This window comes from Heterocephalus glaber, unplaced genomic scaffold, assembly GCF_053883595.1.
Source record: "Heterocephalus glaber isolate CG9 unplaced genomic scaffold, H.glaber_assembly_v1.0 deba00001606, whole genome shotgun sequence".
Lineage (NCBI taxonomy): Eukaryota > Metazoa > Chordata > Mammalia > Rodentia > Bathyergidae > Heterocephalus > Heterocephalus glaber.
Genome location: NW_028258377.1, coordinates 5,319,954 through 5,325,741, shown reverse-complemented (window position 1 = coordinate 5,325,741; position 5,788 = coordinate 5,319,954).

Genomic DNA, 5,788 nt, shown 5'->3' with positions numbered 1-5,788 from the left:
CAGCTGAGCTGTCCCGAATCCCAGCTGCTCCAGCGCCATCAGATGAGAAGGGTGCTTTGTTTTAATCAGCACATTTGTTGTTCGGAAGGATGCTCTCTGGCCAGTGAGTTTTCTGGGTGACCTTTAGGTAAGAATTTCAGGCAAAGATCCCTGTGAGAGGCTGCAGGGATCTGTCTGGAAAGGTTATCTTCCTCAGTCCTAGACTGCTGCATTGTCTTCAGAGGAGCGAATGCTGGTGAGGAGCCAGGCTGAAGTGCAGCAAAGGAGAAAGGTCACCTCATCCACCAGCTCCACCCAGGGCCCCAGCTGCAGGGCCCACCCCCATTTGTCCTGGCCGGGCCTAGAATGACCCTGCTGGCTGAGCTTCCCCAGATTGCCTGCTTCCAGGCTCTCTTTGAACAGCCAGAATGTGTCCTCCAAGTGCCCGGAGATAAGCCCTGCAGAGCCATCACCCCTATGAAGACCGGAGGCTCTGTTAGTTGGTTCTTAAAGGGTCTGTTGGGTGGAAAATATATCAGTGGTTCACCTGCCAAACAACCCTTGTTAAACAACTGCCCTTTCTGAACACACACACACACACACACACACACACACACACACACGCAGAATTTCTGTGGAAACTAGGTTGCGATTAATGTGTTCCCATGACTGCAGAGCATTCTGATAACTCTTATCCCCCCCCAGTCTCAACCTGGCACCCAAGAGATGGATTTTGAATGAGATGTGTTTAGATTTGGGCTGCCCCAGGAAACTGCTGTACTGTGATTTACCTGTGTGGAGGTTGGATTTCTTGGCTCTTCTGCTCCCTCCCAGTGAAATCAGACTGTTTATGTACCTTCTAGGTGGAAGACTTGGGGCAGCATAGTTAACCCAGAGGTCACCCGAGGCTCAGCGTGGTAAGGGAGACGCTGCAGCTGGCAGCACTGACCGGGCAGCGTGAGGTTCGAGGGGCCCGCGGTGGACAAGTGTGAAGTCCTAATGAATCACGTCAGCTGTGAACTTGGGATTCTCAACAAACAGCTGCTTGTGCCTGGCTCAGTCCTTGGGGAAGCAGGTGGTGGTGACGGAGGATGGCCTGCCCCGACCTGCCTCCATTAGCTGTAATTATGCTTCTGATTTCTGCTCGGGGCAGCCCGGAGTGATCAAGGCCTGCCACGATGATCAGGGATCCTCGTTTTCAGACGGCGGTCAGTCAACTGTGAAAATGGGTCACAGTTGGCAACAGCAGAAGGAGTACGAAGCCTGAAGCAATTTTTCTCTGAAATCAGTTTCTAAATTGCAGGGAGTCCAAGTAAATTGACACATTTACTAGCTTGAGCCCCTGTTCCCGTTGCTGCTTCATTGGCTCGGCCAGGCTGCCTGTTGCTGAAGTTGGTCTCCCGGCGTGAGAGTGGGCTTCCAAGCTCGGGACTGGAGGAGGCCCTGATCGTCAGGAGGCAGTCACCCGCACTCAGGTGACAACCTCTGTGCACGTGCAGATTTTCATTGCCAGCGTTAAAGAGTACATTGCAGCATAATGTACTAAAAACATTTTTCATAGAAGAAGTCTATAACCCGCAGGGGAAATCCTTGTAAAATAAAAAGCAAGTAAGTACCAAGTGCTTACTCCAAAATAAATACAACAGGCTCTCTTCCAGTCCACCCTCCTGGATAGAGAAAGCCACCTTCTTAGGCAACAGAATTCTCCTGTAATTCAGCTGATTTAAATTCTAAGGGGTTTCCTTCACTAATCAAAAAAGTGAAATTAAATAACAGAGGGCCCTCAGGAGTTTAGCATTTGATTTGTTGCTTAGCATTTACAGCAGCATCTTCCTCACTAGGAGTCTGTGCCACTGGCCTGACTGGGAAGTCTGCAGGCAATCAGGAAGGAATAGTCCTTAACAAAAGACACTGCATGCAGTGAAGAGCTTGGGGCTGGAAGTGCAGGTACAAGCAGGGATTCAGGCTGGCAGGAATTCAGATCCTAGTTCAGCCACTTAGTGCTTGGTGACTGTGATCAAGGAACTTTATTTTTCTAAACCCCAGATTTTTCATCACCGGGGATGGTAACCCCTGTCTAACGGTTAGTTTGGGATTAAGTGATGGATATAATAGCCCTGGTATACTGCAAATGCTTAGTGTTAGCTACTTTTAGTGCTCACTAGAGAACAACATGAGCACATTTTCCATTTACTATGCTGAGAGAGCCCAGATAATGGGCGATTTCATCCTGGTATCATCCAAGATGTGTGCTTTGACTGTGTTTCCATCCTCTACATGAAGTCACAAAGCCAACCAGGTAAGGGCCTTCCAGTTGCCCACAGTAGACCTTCGGAACTCTGACTTTTGCTCCTTTGCCACTGTCTTCCTCTTCCGTTTCTCCTCTCCATTTCTCCTCAGGCACTAGCCGAAGTCTTGCCTCTTCTGGGAAGCCTTCCCTGAATCCAAGGATCTCTTCTTCCTTGGAATTCCTAGAGTATTAGTGGCAACTCAGTGTAACATGGTGATACTAATTAGCTTCAGCTGAATCTCTGTCTTTCCTTAAGCCAGATGGCCATAATTTTTAGGGCATGAGTGATTCTTTGTACTTCTTTGCTTTCTTTGAGTCCAAAGTTTGGCTCAAAATAGTTGCTTAGTAGATGCCTGTTAATTTGTAGATTGATGTAAAAACACAGAGCTGAAGAGTTGAGCAAAGCTCAGCATTTGTTCTGATTGTTTTTAGCATTGACACTAGGCACATCCTGCTGGGCACATAGAGTGTGTAATGATCAAAACATGTAATTCTATTTATTTCACTTAAGAGTATACTGAATAGTTTCTCTAGCATGAGAAGCTGAAAGTGTAAATAAGGATTAAAATGATTAAAATAAATAATTGATAATTTGAAATAGGAAGAAAAGGTCCAAAGGGGTAGAGGTGGTGGGAGGGGAAGGGGAAAGGAAAGAAGGGAAAGGCAAAATGATGAGAAAAGAAAAAAAATGGAAACAAAGTCTATGTAAATAGGGAAGGGTGGAAGGGGTGAAGGGAGCACAGGGAATGGGGAAAAAATAAGAACCAAGGTACATCATGTACAGGTACAAGCACCCAATGATAAATGTAAATGTATTGTACACCTAAAATGTACCAATAAAAAAATTTAAGGAAAAAAAAGAACAATGTAATTCTGTGCTTCCATGGACCTTATGGTCTCATAATGATGTGTTGATGGGGATGAACACACCATATTGGGATTCATATTTCTTTAGCATATGAGGTGATGGAGAGAGAGGTGGAAGATAAAGCTGACTTGGCAAGTATCACTTTGGTTTGTACTTCATTTAAAACTTAGCAAAACCAGGGCTGCCACCCCCTGAACTCTATTTTGTATGGCCTCAGGTTAGTGTTGGTCCCATGAGACATTCTGAGTAAACCGGGAGAGAGGAGGTGAAGCAGCCACAGTTCCTACGCTTTGAAGGTAGACAGTGCCAAGCACACATGGATGATGGTCTACCGGCTCACCTGGGCAGCACGGGCTGGCATCTAGCTCTGTGGATCTTCTCCAGCTTCTATGAGTTCTGGACCAGGTAACTATGCTGTTCTGTGGAATTGGGAACCAGCCTCTCCTGCAGGTCACCCAGGGGCCTGAGATGGTGAGAGACAGAAACAGGTTGTATTTTGTCCTCCTGGATTCCAGCTGACATGTGAGTCTCAGGACCCGTATGGTGGGTTCCAGTTTTTCTTGTTCTGCCCTCTATCCTGCTTCCTTCTCAGCTGAAGTCCTAGCTGAGTGATATGTCCTACCTGGAGGTCTAACAGTAGATGCAGAAGCGTGGGCTGCATACATGGTATCACAGTGTAGTCAGAGGGTCTCACAACTTCTTATTGTAAATCACCCACAGTGCCTGTGCTTCTCTAGTCAGACCATGCCTGGTCCAGTTATGGTAGCAGATGGCACATGCGGAGTCCTCTCATGTGCAGTCCCCTGGTCACACCTTGTCTAAGAGCATTCATGTGCAAGTGAGTGTGGTGGGAACTTTTCATCCTCATCTTGGAGCTGAGGGACTGAGGCACTCTGTACTCCCCCTATCTCCTGCCTGTGCAGTTTATGATGGATTGGTGTAGAAGAGGTAGGGTTTGTGTATGTGATTGCAACTAGACGAACAAGCTACTCAGACAGGCGTGATGAAGATGCCACAGCAGCTCCCAGTTGCAGGGTGGGGATGAGAGGTGTATGTAGCAGTTTCCTTGCAGCTCAGCAGACATTTACTGCCTGGCTTCTGTGAACTGGAGCTGGGAAGAGACAACAGGAAATCACATGTCCCAAATCAGGGGATGTGTTTGCTTTCAAAGGAGCAGCAGCCTACAGGTCTTTGAAGGATGTGTCTGGGAGGCCAGACTGGAGCTGCAGGTATTTCCAGAGGAGTGGCCCCAGAGGACTGGCTGGAAAATAAACAGGCCCCACTCAGGGGCAGGGACCCCCACCCCCACCCAGAATTGCTGAGCAGTGGGGCTGTGTGGGTTTGAGGCAGGATGAGATGAGGAGAAAACATCCAAAACTGAAGTAAATTATGCAGCAATGTACATATTCATGTGAGGAAAACAAGAGGATGTGGAGAAAAAAAGGAGAAACAGAAAACCTCCCAGGGCGCACTTTTATAGAGTGATAAAGCGAAACCTCATGTCTGTCACCATTCAAAGTGCCATAATTTTATCATCCTTTCCATGCAATGCTGTGCTATTTTAGGTCCTGTTATTTTTTTCCCTCTCACCTCAGTATGCCCAAGATGTCTGACAAATGAAAGTAAGAAAATGCTTTATTTTCCCCAGCATGATGGAGAATTTATTATGAGATGCACCTCTCAGAGCATGCTGCCTCCTCTGTGTTGTAAAGACCTCCCTGTAACAGATTTCAGCTGAAACCAAAAGCCCAATTAATTTGCCTGATATGGACTCGTGCCCAGGATCTGAAGTCTCACTGCTCTTTGCTGGTGTGATTCCTTTCCTTAGCCACTAATCCAAGCAGAACTGAAAAGCATGCCAGCCACACTTCCGCAAAGACAGCATACCTTCCCTCTCCCTTACATACACTGCCAAAGACTGGTGCTCTGCTTTGTCTACTTTCCTTTGTTAAAACAAAAAAACAAAACAAAACTAAAACCCTGGAACTCTTTTGAGGACAAGGACGGAGAAGCCAGAAGGGGAAGCTTTTGATGCTATCTTATTACCATCTGTTTGCCTAAGTTAAATATTTAATCATATGAACAATCGAGAACCCATATGAACCAGGAGACTGACATCATCCTCAAACTTTTTACTCCTTCCATCACTGTGCTTTCAGAGTGGCCTCCCTCTTTCAGTCCTTTTAGGATGCTTGTGTGTCTTTTCCCACAGCTGGCAAGATCAGAACTGTAGGCAGAGCCTGGGCAGGCCCAGACACTGTGGTTCCTCTCAGCCACATTGTCCAAGCTTTCCAAGTGCCAGCCCTCCTTCTTGACATCAATCATTCTGTTTGAAAACCTGGACTGAACAAAGCATCAGAGCCCATCCTGTTTGGTATTTTCAGCAATGGGACAAGCTGTTAGACCTAAGAAGCTTCCAGAAGTCTCTAGCAGGGTGCACGTTGACTGATACTCCGGGCAAGAGGATGCAGTCATAGACTGGTCACCAGTCAGGTTGAGCAGCCATCTGCTCAGATCAAGTCATTTTGCTTTGGAAGTTGATGGTACCTTACCTTACAAAAGGAACTGAGCCAACTTGAGGCATCCGTGTGGGTCTGTTCTATGATAATAAAAAAGATATGCTTCTCCAGAGAGTTTTGAAAGCCGAGGCA